Raw genomic sequence first — 17,881 nt, forward strand, 5'->3', positions numbered from 1 at the left:
GGGGGAAAGGAGAAGGGAAATACAAACTCAGGGAGAAGCAGTTATATCATCATAATGCAGACAGTGCTAATGAGGTGATTATAGATAACAGAGTAAATGAAAATAATTGGCAGGACATAGACTAAAATAAAACTTTTATCAGTGAACTGAATACTTTATTATTGAAAAAAGATGTGAAGAGTTAGACTCATGATCTATCATTACATTAGCTGGCATTCTGAATTACTCCTGTTGAGTACTACCTAAAAGTAGACACTAAACCCAGCTCAAGTGTGCTAATTACAGAAGGAATCATTCCCTGACGAGCTTCTCTCCAACTTATAGGTCTTGTGAGCCTAATTTTTTCTAGCACCACAAGTATTTCCCCTGTCCCCATAGCTCTGCAAGGTTATCGTGCTAGCAGAACCACGGGACGGTGCATCAGGAACGCTTTGACCCTGCCGAGCCCCTGGTGTTCGCCGCATTGCCAGACACAGTGTTGTTTTTAACCAAGAACATCCCTGACCCTCTTAAGACTTGAAAGACGCCTAGAAAAGACATTCCAACCATGGATGAGAGACGACAAAGATACCTTGCAAAGCAAAACAAAGACAGCCACGAGTTTGTAACTATTATTTTCTCTGCATTTATGCTTTATAGAAAAGATTTACCCAGGAAAGTGCTGTGTCTTAAAATTCTGTTACTTGACACAAATTGAGTTTTGAGAGAGGAAAATAATGCACGCATACAGAATCCAAAAGAAGTAGCAAAAAATTGGCATTTATGTCATTATTGAGGAAAGCACGAAAGTTCTGGAAAAAATACCAAGCACCCCTTTTATAAATGAAAAATCAGAGAAAACCCTTCTTCCTTTTAAACCAAAGGAAGCCCAAAGCCAAAATTTAAGCCACATTTTCATGTGTAAATTGGAACTTTTACTATCTATAGAACAATAACTTGTTTTACAAATACTTATTAAGTATTCATAGGAAGTCTAATATAATTATTATGATTAGTCTATCATACAAAATGCGTCTTTGTCGTGACCAGTACATCAGCCTCAAACTGTGGTAAAGCAGATCCTCATGGCGCAGGTCTAGATCCTGACACTGTGTCCATCTGGTGGACCTGATTCCACAGCTTCTGTTCTGCATGAATCTTTTTATCCAGAATGTCTTCACTTAGAGGCACCAAATGCAAAGCAGAAAGCCTGTTCTAGACAGGGACCCTATTATAAATTTAAGGTTGCGTATTGCGCTCAACCCACAGCAAAGCTCCCACAGCTTTGCAGAGTCAGAGACCTGCACAAAGAACCAGGAGATGACCTGGCCTTCCTATAACAACAGTGCTATTGATAAGCATACTTTATTATTTTTCTGTTTTGCTGGACACCAAATCTGATGATACTGCGTGGATAACACTTTACTGCATCTGATTAAAACTTCAAGCATCTGATGTCCATTAGGGCTGTGCAGTGAAAGCTCAGACTAAGTGACTTGAGCCAGGTCTCTCTCTGGGCTGCTTAGCAGAGAGCATCCTCCTCCGTTGTTGGCTCTGATTATTTTTTGACTTAAAAGTCTGTGGAGGAGGCAAAGTGTCTGTTTAATTTGCTGTTGTGTGGGAAAGAGGAAAAGGTGTCTGAGACGCTGTGCTGTGCTTGGAAATTGTTTGCTCTTGGTACAGCCTCCAGTTTTCAGGCAAAAAACCCAAACACAATTGAAGAGAGGCTCCTTAAATGAGAACAAAGCAAACAGAGATGCTTCATTAGAACTTCCCCGATACTTCTTTTGTTGTCAAGTCCACTGATTTTTTTCTCCTTGGCTCAACTTAAAAATGAATTATCTTTCAGAGAAAACACAAGTTGTTATGGTCATGTTAACAATACTTTGAAGAAACAGGGTTTCTTTTGGCAAGTCTGCCTTCAAGGAAACAGATAAATTTAGTAAAAAAAAAATCATACTTGCTCACTCTTTGGATCCTGCAAACAGCAGTTTGCAACCGCTTTGTGTGCACTGTAGCTTAACATTTCTATATGGACTATACTGACACATTTACAGGGAACAGCAGCAACATCTGTAACCAGCCAGGGGCGGTGGGACAGCTTTTGGGGGGTTGTGCCACCTGTTGACAAGATGCGGCAGTGAGGGGCTCACAGACACGTGCCCAGCACCGTGGAACAGAAATCCTGCAACATGGGAAGGAATTATGAGTAAAGCTCAAATATTCCAATTATGACCATGAGCCAGCACTGTGCCCTTGTGGCCAGGAAGGCCAATGGCTTCCTGGGGTGGATTAGAATTGGAGTGGTTACTAGGTTAAAAGAGGTTCTCCCTCCCCTCTACTCTGCCCTGGTGAGACCACATCTGGAATATTGTGTCCAGTTCTGGAAGGTCAGGGAACTGCTGGAGAGAGTCCAGCGCAGGGCAACTAAGATGCTGAAGGGAGTGGAGCATCTCCCGTGTGAGGAAAGACTGAGGGAGCTGGGGCTCTTGAACCTGGAGAAGAGGAGACTGAGGGGTGACCTCATTAATGTTTACAGATATATAAAGGGTGAGTGTCAGGAGGATGGAGCCAGGCTCTTCTCGGTGAAAACCAATGGTAGGACAAGGGGTAATGGTTCAAACTGGAACATAAGAGGTTCCACTTAAATTTGAGAAGAAACTTCTTCTCAGTGAGGGTAACAGAGCCTTGAACAGGCTGCCAAGTCTCCTACTTTGGAGACATTCAAACCCCACCTGGACACCTTCCTGTGTAACCTCATCTGGATGTTCCTGCTCTGGCAGTGGGATTGGACTGGATGAGCTTTCGAGGTCTCTTCCAGTCCCTGACACTCTGTGATTCTGTGATTCCCTCACTCCAGTTATCACTAGTGCATAAAACGTCTGTTGGTGTGGTGCCTTGGTTTAGAGAACACAGAGGAAAAAGATTAGTCTCTCTGTCGTGTTTCCCCAGCAGATACACACTCCTTATATTCATTTCAAATGTTGTCGTTATGGAACATTTAAATTTTAATCATGGAGAAAACAAAGGAAGTAGGTTAGATAAAAATTTATTGAACGTAATAGAGTGGAATCATTATTTCAAGATGTTTCAATTTTGTCCCAGTGATTTGTAAGAAATAATGGCAAAACGAAAGTAGCAGACTTGAAGTCTTTCTAATGATCTTTAACAAAGCTCTGGGTGACTGTTTGCTGTAGACCTGATGCAGACAAAACCTTTTATTCTTACAACCCCACCTGCATCTATGGTTCAAAACTGGAGTTCTGGTTGTCTGTCTGTGCTACGTTCTGCTGTACTTGGGTTCAGAATAAAGACAGCAATGATAATGTGAGGTTACTTGGTGGGCATAAGACATTATATTTTAATCACACTCTCAGAGGCGCAGAGCACGTTAGACAATATCATTAGCTTTATCACTCAGCTGTGGTTTGAGACAATCAGTACGCAATCAAAAGGGACAAATGTCTCAAATAGTATAAAACTGGGGTACTCTAGGAATAGTAATACAATTGAACAGTTTTGTTAGGGTCAGTGCTCTGTTTTGCTCTTTTGGAAGAGCTAGATGGATCATAATCAGGATAGCTCTTTATTTAAGGAACAGAGCACACAGCATAAATTAGGAAGTATAAATATTTAATTTTTTGTTGAAAGTGTACACAACCAATCTATTACAGCTGAACTCCTTTTTTCTAGGCAGTGGCTACAACAGATGTCTTTAGAAGTGATCACTTAGTATAATACTGGCCTAAGACCAAGAGAAACTGTGTTTCCATCATGGTGCACTGGGGAGTTCTTTAAAGTGCCACAATTAAGCCATAGGAACAAAAACACCCCAAAAAAGGTATCTCAGACCTCTGCTTGGCCAAATCCTCCGTGGCACCACCCTGTTAATCACCCTGGAGCTAAACAGAGCTGTTCACCAATTATTAACTCAATTGATGAAGTGCTTCAAAGCCATCAAGCCTGATGCCAGCTCTTTTCACAACTGCACTCTTGACCACAAGTTTAGATGTGCTTTTAGGGTTATAACAAAGAGTAAACCAAAGTGCCCAAAGTCCCATAGCCAAGAAATAGGAATTTCAAACAGTTCCCAATTTGGAAATGGCTGAAAGCAGAACAAGGACACAATCAAAAGCACTCGCTGGGAGAAAAGTATAGTTCTGTGAGCCTACAAAAAATCCTCTAAAACGACAGGATAGCAAAGGATGAAGGCAAGTGGGAAAGATCACCACAGACTGGAAAGCACAGATTTTTTTCCTCCCTCCAAAGTGGTAACAGAATAAATTCTAAAATTAAAAAATGTGGTCTGTCTACTATGTATTTTCACCTACGTAAGATTTTAATGTCAGAAGCACTACTTTAAGGGTCCCCTCGTTGTGTCTCTCCACTGCCTGTGAAGTTGTTCCCTGGTACTTGAAATACGACAAAAATTACATACGGTCTTTCTGAGGACATCCCGTATTTGTTTTCACAGACATCAAGGATGTTTCACACCTGTCAGAGGAGTTAATCGCAATTCAGCCTTTGCTTAAGAAATGTAATGCCTGTCTCCTTAATCAGTGAGGTTGGAGCTGGTTTTGCTGACACCATTTAAAACCCACAAGCTCAATATAATTTTTAATCAAAATAAATGTCATAGATCCTACTGGAATCTCTACAAGTTTTATGGCAATCTTCTTGCAGAGCAGGCAATAAAATGGGTGAAGTGAATTGCTTCCTAGCACCATTTCTTTGTCTCGAAGGACCTGAGGACTTGCACAGGCACACAGGTTTCTTGTAGATATCTAAATTCAGGCGAGATGAGCCTTAGCTCCACTTTTGCACCTATTGCCCTTGAAGTATTCTTCAGTTGCATTATATCATGGTCCCTTTAATTCATAAAACATTTTTAGAACTTTAAGACTCATCATTTAATTGAACTAAATTACATCAGTGCAGGAATGTGAAAAGATAAAACTCTTGAAAACTGACGAAATGCAATTAGAGCATCCCACTTATTTCTTGAATTGTTATTCATCTCATTGCACAAATCCCCACAAAAGTAGAAAAAGGTGAAAGAGATAAAATATTCCCAGGGTAACAGTACTCTTTTTAACTAATGGTGGGCAGAACACACTACACTTCCATGTATGTGTGGAGACTGAGACCCAAAAAAACCACGAGGAAGTGAAATATTACCTTTATGCTGTAACTTAATCTGTCTCTAACGATGTAATAGTCATTATTTTCAAGAAAGGATGCTGAAAGAATAACTGGTACAGAAAACCAAGCTAAGCAACAAGAATTTTCTTCAAAGACACTGATCTCTATCCACACCCTGATAAAGAAGGAGGACAAAAAATCCCAAAAAAACAAAAATACCAAGGAGCAAAGAGGACAGCATTATTTCAGCTACTTAATTAAATTAAATAAAACCTTTTAGAAATGCAGAATGGAATGATTACAGCCCACAGTTGCCTGCTGTTTATGGTAGCAGATGAATCTGAAACTATAAAAAGGGTGAATATTCAACATCTGGCAAGATACATGGGATATAACACTACATGTGGACACCTGGATGTTATTATAGATAACATTTTCCAAAGGGCATAACTCACTGAAGTACTTCAGAGATGGCATTTGTATTTATAATTCTAGCTTTCTCTGTTTAGCAGCTCTAAAGGTCTGTATGCTATGATCAATTCATTTGGAAAATGAAGTGTTATATGTAATCTTCTGCCCACGTAATGATCTACATGGCGAATTATACACCAGGCTCTTAAGTATATGGTGTTAAGAAATCAAATAGTCAGTCTAAATAAGCCCAACTAAGCAACTATTGAAAAAAACCAACCCACAACACCTTGATTTGATGCCTTGGTTGTTTTAAAGTATACGAGCCTAAAACAATAAATATGAAAGTTTGATGTATTCAAAAGACAAGATACCACATAAATGTCTGCCTTAAGAACAAGTTATTGTTCTTAATCAGTAATTTATAGTAAAATAACAACAACTTCCATCTCCAAGGAAATAAAAAGCCAGCAATCCCCTATTCCATGTAAAAATTTAAAAATAAAAAAGGGAGAAAATGTTGCCCCTTAAGAGCTGTTTATCCAAGTTATCTCATTCGAGCAGCTTTTCATTATTCACATTACTTGTCCTGTGGGCACCTCATGTGAAGTCCCTACTACCATTATTTGAGAAGCTCGTATTGCCTGCACAGACGAGTCTCCTGGACAGCAAACATTACCATGCACTAGAGTCAAGAACACCCTGAAAACCACATGAATTTTTCTACTGCTAAATCGTGACAGAGGCAAATGCAAACCATTTACCAGGGCCTGTCTTTTGCAACAGCAGAGGAAGACTGTTCAACCACACATTATCTGGAGTTGCCAAGGGAGTTTGGCAATGAAAAAAGTACAAATTGGGGAAGAACAAGGAAAAAGTGGAAAGTGGGAAAGCCTGCCTTTTGGCAGCAGATCATCTGATGGGCTGAGATGCAGGGGAAGCTCAGGCTGCTTGGAGCTCTGCGAATGGGACAGAGGTGGATGAAGAGCAGCGCTGAGCGCCGCTGCTGCACTGGGACCGGCTGGTGCCTCCGACCGAGCGTCCTGAGAAAGCACACGCCAGGGACACAACATTCCTGAAGAAAATACATGGGCAATGTCTACAGAGCAGGTGAAACAAGGACAGAGGGAACCCACCACATCCTGCTCGCTTTGTTCAGCTGGCAGCTCCCAAAAAGGGTCACTTTCTATTCAGGCCACAAACTGATCCCAGATATTAACATGCAACATTACTATGGATTAATGCCATAAATGAAATAATCCCCAAATGTCACCCCCAAGGAACTGAAACCTTGTTTTTTCACTGGTGGATTACAATAACAAAAAATAAAACCGTCAACAACAAAAAGTAAGCAATTTCAGTGGAATTAAGGAGTCCTAGGGAGGTCAAAGACAACATTTTGGTGTGTCACTCAATACCATATTCTGCACCAAACAGAGGGAAGCACAGCACACATGATTAAATGGTGCATTGAAGTTGGTTAAGAGGTATTTAAATGAAGTTTGTAACCCATCTTTTCTTTACAAATTAACATGTTCATGAGACAAAGAACGCCTCAAAAGCCTGCATCTAACTGCATATTAAAACCACCCATAACTAAGATTGTAGATGCTAAGTATTGATAACATTTTTAAAAGCTATTATGTGAAATGAGTAAGAAATATAGAATGTAACTGCTGGCAGATATTGTTTTCTTTCCTCCGGAGCCACAACGAAGCCTGACAGAGCAGCAGGTCTGTGCTGTGGGGGTCTCCCTGGATTGCTGCTGTCTCGAGAGCCACACTTGGAGTAACTAATGAGCCTGTACTGCAGCCTGTACGTACGCTTTACAGAAATTATGTGAAGTTTTACATATGAAAGACTCGAGAGTGAGTGACAGGCTGAAGCAGGAGGAGCATTAATAGCTGCAGAGGACTGAGAGGGACAGCTGAGGAACAGTGAGGACGCTGTGTCTGCTGATAGGAAACTCCTAACAGGGGAAACTGGAGTATTAAATAAGGGTAATTCATGGCTCATATGTCACAATAAGAATATATTGCACACAATATAGAATTGTACAGATGATCCTAACCAAGATACTTCCTCAGGGAAATACAAATCTAGTAAGGCAATAGATGAAATGGGATCAATTAATGCTCTGAGGGCAGCTTTTCATATAAAACTGAAGGCCAACTTGGCGCTATTCACATAACACTTATAATTCTACAAACTGTTATTAATATTGCATGTTGTCACAGGCTTATGCATCAGACAATAACTCTGCACAGATATCTGAAGAAGAAACAGAAGCCTTGACCTGAAAAGCCATCATGAAACTTACTGGAGAAGCTTGTTTTCAGTGGAAGCTGTGCAAAGCCATTTACCACCAGGAAAACAATCAGCAAGTCACCGCAGAGGGGACATTAGTAAGTGCTCTCTACACAGTGAGTAACTCTGCAAGCAAGGCAGACAATAACCTCAACAAACCAACATAAGATGCGGCAAGAATTTTTTCACAATGTGTTATCAACTCTAAATGCAACAATTTTCCCTATTTTTGTGAGCTAGAAAGTAACATGATTTTTTAATGATACAACAATCTACGGATGAATCGGACTGGAACAGGCTTGGGAAGGGACTAACCAGACGAGCACTGACGACAGCAGCATTAGCAGTCAAGGTGATCATTACGCAGCTTTTGTACTTTCTGTGCAAAGAAGATTAAAAATGCTAAGACACAGCCCTTCAGCAAAAGATAAAAACCAAAGAAAAAGGTCTGAATCACTGAAGGATCTCAGTTAGTCTGCAAATGTACTTATACAACTATATTAATAAGCAAGTTATGGTGGATATACAGTAATTACAGAATTAGAGCACTAAGAAGTCCAATACATCTTGTCTAGATGAATAAAAATGGACTATCAGAATACAGCAGCGAAAAATAATGTAGAAACAGAAAATGTGTTTCATTACTCTGAGTATCAACATATTAAAGAATGTCAAACCATGAAGCTGTCACTATTAATGTGAACTTTGTTACAAGAAGTTCTCGGTGGAAGAGCCTTCCCTGTCTCCCATACCAGCAGCAGGGAGGGAGGTCAGAGCATTGAGACAATCCCAGGAAGCAGCAATGGCAGATTAACAAACAGGAAAGGAAACGAAAAATACCATTTCCAATCAGAAAAATGGGAAAGGAAAGTGATCGGAAGGAGGAGAACATTTATTTGCAAGCTGTGAAACCAGGCATTCACAATAAACTGGAGTGACAAAATACACACACGAGAAGCCCATGTTGGGAGCTATGGTTTATGTAGCTCTAGAGGTACTGATTTAGCACGTTAATTGGGAAGTCATGCACATAATGAATGGATGATAACATTCTGATGCTTGACTTGTCTTCTCCCCTGCCAATCCATCTCACTAGTTTGCAATCTGCCATTATTCACAATGTGCTAATCTTTGGGATGAAGATATAAATATTTTTCAGCTCTTTCTGTGTGACAACATTCAGAAACAGGTACTTTGCACTGCAAAGACTCCTTGCTGTGAACAGTCACTGCAGTTTACATAGAGATTGCTGAAAAGAGAATTTATCCAGCAGCTAATTCTCAGTGAAACCTTCTTTTCATTACTTTCTCCTATATTTACCATCTAATTTGCATTTATATACCCCTTATTATCTAAACACCTCATAATCTCAAATGTGCTTAACCTAACAAATCCCTAATATAATTCAGGAGCATTAGGGCAGTTTTATACAGATAAGCGGGGCTGATGGTAATTTGTGTTGTCTGACTTAGGCACTGGAGCTAGGAGGTTACTATTCCGTTTTCTACGGGGTGAAAGGAAGGAGATGGGTGCTCTGGGTCCTGATGAGCTGCTCCCCTGGACACGCTCAGGCTCTTCCCTACGCTGCAAAAAGCACACGCTGATGTTCAGTGCCGTGTGCCGCCTTCTCCTGGGTTGATAAACCACAACAAGGGGGCATTTCACCTTTAACTCCCATCAGCTCGTTGCCCGAGGTCCCGCTCCTCATGCCATTTTGCTGCTTTTGCTGCCAAGGAAGGTTCCCACTGGGTGGAGAAAATTATTTCCCCCTTTATTATCTTTCCAGGAGAGAAGTAGAATATTAAGCATGCAATTCACAGGGCAGAAAAAAACCTGGGGGTTGAATCAGGCTGTAATTAACAGAAAGGTGATCATGCCAGTTTTAAAATCACTAAAATAATTTTATAATAATTAATTTCACATGCTGCAAGGCTGTGAACAACTGTAACTTGATGCATCCAAAATGTCTCTATCAAGCTAATCTCTACAAACATAGCATATGCATGTCCTTAATATATCTAGTGAGCGTGCATATGTATACATAATCAAATATTTACTATTAGAGATACACATAGATACATCAATGTAAACAAATGGACTATAGCTACTCCATGTCAAATTTCCTTATAATTTCCCTTAGATTAAATTTCACACAGGCTGGGAGGGGGTTAGTGAGGCTACAGGTAAGAGCCTGAATCACGAGCAAACCTTCATTTATTAATCTCCTGTAGCAGATCAGGAATCACAATCTCAGATCACAAACCCAGGGGCCCTTTCGGTACCTCAGGGGCTGGAACACAATTTACTTCAACCAAAACATCACTCAGGAGGAATTTATATAGGTTTATATTATATGTAGGCTACCTACAGTTATGTTAATACCTCTGTGTTCCCAGGTCTTTGAAGATGCGAATCTCAGTGCAGCTCCTATCAGATGCATTATAAAATATTACTGTTGTATTCTGCTATAGGATATCTGTACATTACTATAAGCATTTTGTTTGTTCTATGATACATATTTGCAGGGCATGTTTTGCAAAAAGAGAGTGGTTAATATTCCCGTATCACAGAAATTAGCTTTCCTGGTTTTATCTCATCTTAATTGAGGTCTGTTTCTGTTGCTAGGCAAGGTTTCATAGGCTCCCTTGATTTATAAATCAAGGGCGTTTGTTTCACTAAAACTGGTGTATAATTGCTTGTCAGCAGTCACCTTTGCATTAAGAAAGGATGGAAAGAAATCAAAGGAAATGTTGAATATTACTGGAAACTAAACAATGAATAAGACTGTGAATAGCTGATCAGGACCCAAAGAGGAAAAAAAACCCAAACATAAAGGGAAGGATTTATTCCTGCTGAAAAGACAAGCTAAAAATGTTCTCATTTTGTATTCAACAACATTCAGTTCTTACCCTCAAAACTTTGTGTCTGTCTGGCCCTTTCAAACCAAAGCCCAGTAATGGTGACGGTCTGTGGGCTGTTCCCGAGGAAAGGAGGGATGTCCACGCTACAAGCCCTTTATCAGTAATTCAGTGTTCAGGATATTCAACCTGTGCTCTACCTAACCAGACTCGATCCTCTTCTGTGCAGCAGGAAAACAGCCCAATCCCTCTGCCATGGGGTAATTCAGATTAGGGAGCTCGGTGTCTGTGGAGTTAGTGCTGTTCCTCTGCAACCGGAGTATTTAACGAGAGAAAGAAGGAGAGTGAGGGAAATTATATGGGCATGCGTGACACTATTTTGCAAATTCAACTTCTAGATGTATTGGACGCATGTTCTGGAGGGGAGGGACTATGTTATTTACCAAAAAAAAAATCTATTTCCACTCTGCTGGGCCACAGAGCCAAATAGAATGTACTTGTTCTTAGACTCTAGAAATACATTTGTAGTTAACTAATAGTTTCCTTTACATTTGCTCCAGCATTTGAAATGTCAAACGATGCATGCAAAACTTGACAAAGCAGGTTGAACACAACAGGGAAACCAGAAGAACTGACAAATTATGGGTAGTTTCTCTTATTAGCTTGACAGGCACAGTGCACTGAGCGCAGCGCTGCCCAGCATCCTCTGCTGCTCCAGCAGCCCCTCTCCTTACACAGAACCTGCCACTCATCTCCACCCCAGGGACAGCAATTACCACAAGTGCTAAGCAATCCACGTCTAATCCACTATCAGTCCTTGGCCTTGATCTCCAAAGCAAGGCTGTAATTGCCCATTTCCTCACCACCCCACGGTTACTATCCCAGAACGCTTTCAGTGGAAGTCCAGCGGTTGACATCACCAGCAGCACACACAAATTGCAGCAGCATATGGCTCGCACGCTGTTCCATAAACTTGGAATCATTAAGCTGGTTGTCAGAATAAAGCCCATAGGGCTTATAGCTCACAGACTTACGAGCACAGAACTCAAGATTGCCCCTTGGATAGATGTGATTCCATTGCACTTTTTGCTGTGTCTGACTGGATGAAAATTGTAATAATTGAGGATGAGCCAAGAATCTTCAGTAAAGATCCTTTCATCTATATTTCCCATTTTCTCCCTGAAGTCTTCGCTAGTTCTCAGTCTTGAATCTAAATTCTTTAAGCCCAATATCACATTTCTTTTCAGTTGTCTTCTAGTTCCAGTGGAAACTCTTTTCATTGCTTTCACTTTAAATATTACTCTTCCTATTACACCAGTTTTAGGGTGATACAAATGATTGTTTTTTTCATACATCTTTAGAACTTGTGTATCATATCTTTCACCTGATCCAAAAGACTTTGGAACGTGTTCCACATACACAGTCAAGTTCACAGACACGCAGCCCATGTCACATCAGCTCTTTAACATCTCTTCCCTTCACACTTCTTCAAACATGTCTTTTAATCTGAACGAAACACTATTCCTACAAGTACTTGTACATACTCCTTGCAATTTCATAGCAGCAAGTGATGGCAAAGAGGAAGAGAGAGGAAAGAGTACAGGAAGAAACTCTAAGGAAAGAGTATGAGAAAGAAATGACATACTATGAAAAGAATCTCACTGCATGATGGACAAGGCTGAGTAGGAGAACGAATAAAACTGACAGAGTGTCAAAGTCAAGAAATAAAGAAAAAATAAGGAAAAAAACCCCCAAACCAAACACAGAGTGAGAAAACACTTCCTACCATTATGAGTAGGGTATGGTATGCCTGATAACCCTTCTCTATTTAGTAAATTAAGTCTTCATTCATTTCTATAAACTAGAAGCCAACCCGGAGAGCTGCAAAGTGGACAGAATGAACCAAGAGTGAGATTTCCTGCCTCGTACTCGGTAGGTTTGAAAAGGAAAATTTTCTATCCGATGAACAAAAACACTGATTTTTCTTTAAGTTTTTTAGGGGGGGAGAAAAACAAGTAAATATTGTGAACGTCCATCACCATAATGACATTTTCCTACAAATGATCTCTTGACCCACCATTCACTTGGAAAAGTCAGTATTACAAGAGTTTAAAACTTTGCCTTGACCATCCTTGAGCCGGGCTCTATATCTGGATTAGACAGATCTACTTAGTCCACACAAAGCTTACAAATCCTCAGGACTTCATTAAAGAGATAGTTTACAGGTACATAGCTGTAGTTTATGTGCTTAGTCACACTCCACAATCTCTTGGCAAGAACCTCCTTCCAAGCAACGGCTGAATAATTACTGAGTCACTACAGTCAAACCTATGAACTACCATCACCCACAACTACTGTATTATGCAACTACTGCAATTATGTGCAACTACTGTCAGAAAATGCTGATTTGTTGGAAATGAGTCACAGGAGAAATGTAATGAAAAGTCATCCTTCCAGGGAATCTCTTTCCCCCAGCCATTCTGCTATCCGGAGGGCTGCCAGACCCTGGAAAGCTGCACCCATGTAAGCAGGGGAAGCAGCCGCTCAAACGCGGCCGAGATGCCGGTTTCCCCCTCACCACAGATGGGAGGGCACTTTCTGTTCTGGATAGACACGGTTTCTTCCCCTACCAAGCTTAGTACTCTTGAACTGCTGGGAAAGATACCGCATCTCAAAATGACAATGTTTTCTTCTTGCAGAATTTTTTTTGTTGTTTCTAAAAAGAAATAACCCCCTCGCCACCAGAATTAGGATTTTCTTCGTGAATCTGAATGTACTTTTTAATCCAGGTATACTTTTGAAATTCTCACATAAATTATTTCTGTTACCCTTTCTGCTAGTATTTTTATTGTCCTGAAGTGTCTCACAGTAAATAAGATAAAGTCAGTGCTCATCTTGTTATGAGTGTACAAATAAAAGCAACCTGCATCCCTAACATGTATTATTTTCATTAATGGCTCTGCTTTACACACTGATTCTACACAAAGACACAACCACTATCTTAACAAACAACCTGCATATACAAAGCTGTTCATCTTCTATTATACAATCTTCGTAGGACCAGTGACTTCTCTGTTCATTAAGGAACATATTTCTTTCCCCATTTCATGCATTTTAAAACATCTCTCTAATGAGTTTACATACTAAGCACTAATATTTCTTCTAACATTTTTCCATTAGCTGCGTCAAACTGAATCTCCTGTCATTCGTCATGTTGCACTGAAGCTCTGATAATTAACAAATCCATTGCTGCTGTTGTATAGGAGCATGTGGTTCTGCCTTTGCAGCAATTCTAGCTCAATCTGACTGAGAGCGATGAACACATGTATAAGATGCTAGATAAAGCACTGTATTTGAAATGTATGTGTGCAACCATGCAATTTATATATACTATATATATGAACACACACTATGCACAATTTAGCTTATGTTTTACAATGTATTTTTATAGCGCACTATTCTAGCTCATGAACAGGCGAGGGAGTCAGCAGCTTGTCGGTGATCTGTCACTCACTTGGATTTAGCATGCAGAGCACTTGCCTTTGCAGAATCACAATTGTTTTCCTAGCAGGGACTTCCCTCATCAGGTTTAAATATTGCACAGCCCAAACTAAACATCCTGACGCAAATCGTTTGCAGTCCCTGGCCTCTTCAACTTTTCCACATCATTGTCAGTTGTATTTTTCTTCGGAGATAATACTGTTAACAGCCCAGTTAGCTTTGTGCTCATTTTTCCACAGGCACTTGCTACCTTGCTGGCCACTTGTCTGCACTTTGGGAAGTTTTTGCTGCAGGAAGCAATAAACGCTGAATCAAAGCAAGCGCAGGGCTGGGTCACAGGGGTGCGGGTCACCGAGTGACACCTGGCACTTTGCTTTAACCCAAGCAGATGTTGTACACTTGAGCAGAGAACTGGACAGTGCAGATGAAAGCGCTTTGAGAGGCTACAGAGTACAGATAAGGGACCTTTTAACGTTACCCTATTCACTCCAGGTGGACGTATTCTCGTCATCCTTACCCACCTGTGGTACACAGAGGAGCATCTTCTGCAAAGACAATGTGCTCTCTCTACCACGTCATCATCCTGAACTTGACCTTGCAGAAAGAAGCTCTATATTCATTTTTCACATCCTTTTCCCAGTTTTCTCTTCAGTCTATGGTAAAAAACTCCACAGTTCTCTGCATAGGAAGTTCACTTGTTTTGAGAAGGATTAACTATTCATAAACATTAAAATCAGAAGTTCGGTCTACTTCAGTAATTTATGTTACAAAGGGAGAAAGGATAATTTTTACGTTTTGGTGTTTATTACACAGCTGATCATTTTTATGGCAATTTATAACTTCATTTTCTTCCCCTTAATTGAATTGCTTTCTAACTCAAATTAACCATGTAAGAGAATTAGAGTAACAGTGCCCCGCCGTAAAATCTGTTACTGTACAACTCCAAGTAATTTTCTTGCTTTTAACGAGTGGGTTTGTTTGCACACGGTGACTGTGCTCTGAAACAACTGCAAGGAAACACGGCCTGTTCTGTCATTTTGATGGATGATCATTGCAGCAGCCTGTTATGAATCGGGGACATGCACATTTTTATCTGCATAATGACACATTTATAGCTTATTATTCATACCCAGTTGGGCTAATCTGCTCTCGCATCCAACACCTCCATGATATTACAGAAGCCCACGACGGTGGTAAAGGCACGCGGCTTGCCCTGGAGGAGCAGTATGGATGCCATACATTGCCCTGTGCTGCTGTGGCTGTTGATGCAAAGCTGGATGTGTCTCCAAAAGCTGAAAGATGTCTCTCAAACAGGCACCTCTGCACTGTCCTAAGACCAGACTGTTTTGGGTGCAGCCGTGCTTTCTGCTGAGGAGAAGGAGGAATCCGGGGGATGCTGCCTCTGAATTTGTATACATAGATTTTCCTTTGCTGTCTCTCCAGCAAAGTGGGAGTTTCTGAGCAGTGGGGACCCCTCCCAGTGTTGGGCTGGGAACACAGAAGAATCTGAGCTCCATTTTGGATTTCATCTTCCCTATAGGTATCAGGAAGGCTAATTAAATAATTCGCCATAGTTGGCAGAGACATGATCCGTGTGCTTATCTGAGATGCATTTGTGCATATTAGAAAAAATAAAAAGGGTGTTCTTCTTTCAGTAAGAATTCTCACATTTGTGCCTTACTCCCCAACCAGATGGCAGCTGGATTCTGAGATGGCTTTTCTTAAAAAACCCCTTCACTAGCATGTTCTCCAGGCAAATCTCACTAACCCTCACAAATCAAATGTCTGCCACACGACCTCCGTTATGGACCATACTCTTGCCTTCGCTCAGATCAGTTTAAATCACCAGTGACTCTGCTAGCTTCACAATGGTCCTTTTGATTTACACTAGCGCAAACTGAAAATAAGTTTGCCCTTTTAAATGATTTATTTTCCATCTTTTTGCAACTCCAGAGCAAGCCCAACATCCTCCAGTTTCCAGTAGAATGATCCATATGAGAAAACTATCACACTCTATCCATGAACTCCAATCTAAATTACTCACATTTTCCCTCATGTCCTGTTCATGAAAATTATTTCCTTATGTTTACATTCTTCCTACAAAGAGTTTGTGACATCTTTATTTAAAGGAAATGACATCAGAATTCATTAACATAAATTTTAAAAGCATTTTGCTTGTCACACTGGAGATGTGATGCTGGTCATTTGAAAGATGGTGTTCCCAAGACATACATTTATGTGCAACATCAACACTGGGAGGTATTTAATTAACACAATAAATATCACCTCGAATTGTTAGATCTATCTTTTGTGACCTGATATCCGCTTCTCACACTAATATTTATTTTGCAATCATTCAAAATGTGAATTTGTGAAGAAAAAATGTAAACAAGCAAGCAAGTAAGCTCTTAATTGAAAATAATCTTTCAAGCATCCTGTTATTTGGACTGAAGTCCTTTGATCTCAGGCCTAGTGATGAGTTAGTCACATCACAGAGCTTAAGGCAGTTTTATTGGTATAAAACTGGCATAGGATAAAGGTCAGTCTATTTCATTTTAACGAGCAAAGTGAAGTTACTTACTACTCAATTTACAGGCTGAAAGTGCATTCTGCAGTGTTTATCCATTGGGAGAAACAGAAAAAAAGAGACAACCTAGAGTTCCCGAAAAAATACTCTGCAACCAGGGACTCCTTAGCAATTGCACTAATCAAACATTTAAAGAAACATCAGGGCTTAAGCTACTCAGAGATTATTAGATAATTAGGCTGATTGTCACTTAGGACCTGATGCTGAGAGGTGCTGAGCAAAGTGCCAAGCTCCTCGAGTGAACAGTCCATCCAAACTGCATCCTTCAATTGAAACGCACGCCCTGCTCCGGAAGTGGGAAGACGCCAGATCAAGCCACAGAAAGATTTGGAAACCTCAGTCTAGAATATTTTTTATTTTTAAATATTCGGTTTAAATATTTGTTGTTCACTGAGGCTAAGAAAATTCCATTCATCTCTCCATGCTGTTGCCCATTTAATGAAGTAGAGAAGCATTTTATTATTCCCGTCTGACAAATATACAAGCACCAAAACCCAAAGCTGAACGGTGAAACAAACAGTGAATTATTTCAATCCTCTTGATTCTCTGTTTTTTTGGCAGATATTGCCATAAGTCATTTTAGCTTCACAGCCACAGATACAAGAGAAATTTCTTTTTAAACTTTAGAAATGTTTAAATTGAATGAACTAAAAGAAGAAATATTTTTTACCTCAACAGGGAGAAAATAAAAGGAGAAGTTTTCAAATATTACAGTGGCTATCAACTCTTTGTTTTCACATCATTTTGCAGTGAGTCTGAATACTACTTTAAGAGGGCAACTTTCCCCCATGCAATGCAAAGTCCCATGAAACTCAGTAAACTAAAATAACCCTTTTCTCCGAACTCTTTCCCTGAAATTTTTGACTAGTCGCCTGCGGCTGAACTGGAATGCATTTAGACGGGTTTGAATTAAGTGCAGCTAGCCCAAAACACAGCTTGGCTTCCTACAGGGGTGTAAAGGATAAAAAAGGGATTGTGGTGGACAGTGCATTGTTATTGTGAATTATGCAGCGAGCTGAAAGGACACTGGAATAGTCATCAAAGTTCCTAAGAGCTGCTCTCTTCCCGATGAGCTAATAGGGTGGCTCTGAGCTCT

At 40.3% G+C, this 17,881-nt stretch overlaps 1 protein-coding gene across 3 annotated transcripts in view; it reads right to left on the reverse strand.

Moving 5' to 3' along the window:
• The window catches only part of PLCB1 (phospholipase C beta 1), a 405,394-nt gene that overhangs the window by 37,056 nt on the left and 350,457 nt on the right, over nucleotides 1-17,881 (reverse strand). The window lies entirely within an intron of this gene.

This window comes from Columba livia, chromosome 3, assembly GCF_036013475.1.
Source record: "Columba livia isolate bColLiv1 breed racing homer chromosome 3, bColLiv1.pat.W.v2, whole genome shotgun sequence".
Taxonomy (NCBI): domain Eukaryota; kingdom Metazoa; phylum Chordata; class Aves; order Columbiformes; family Columbidae; genus Columba; species Columba livia.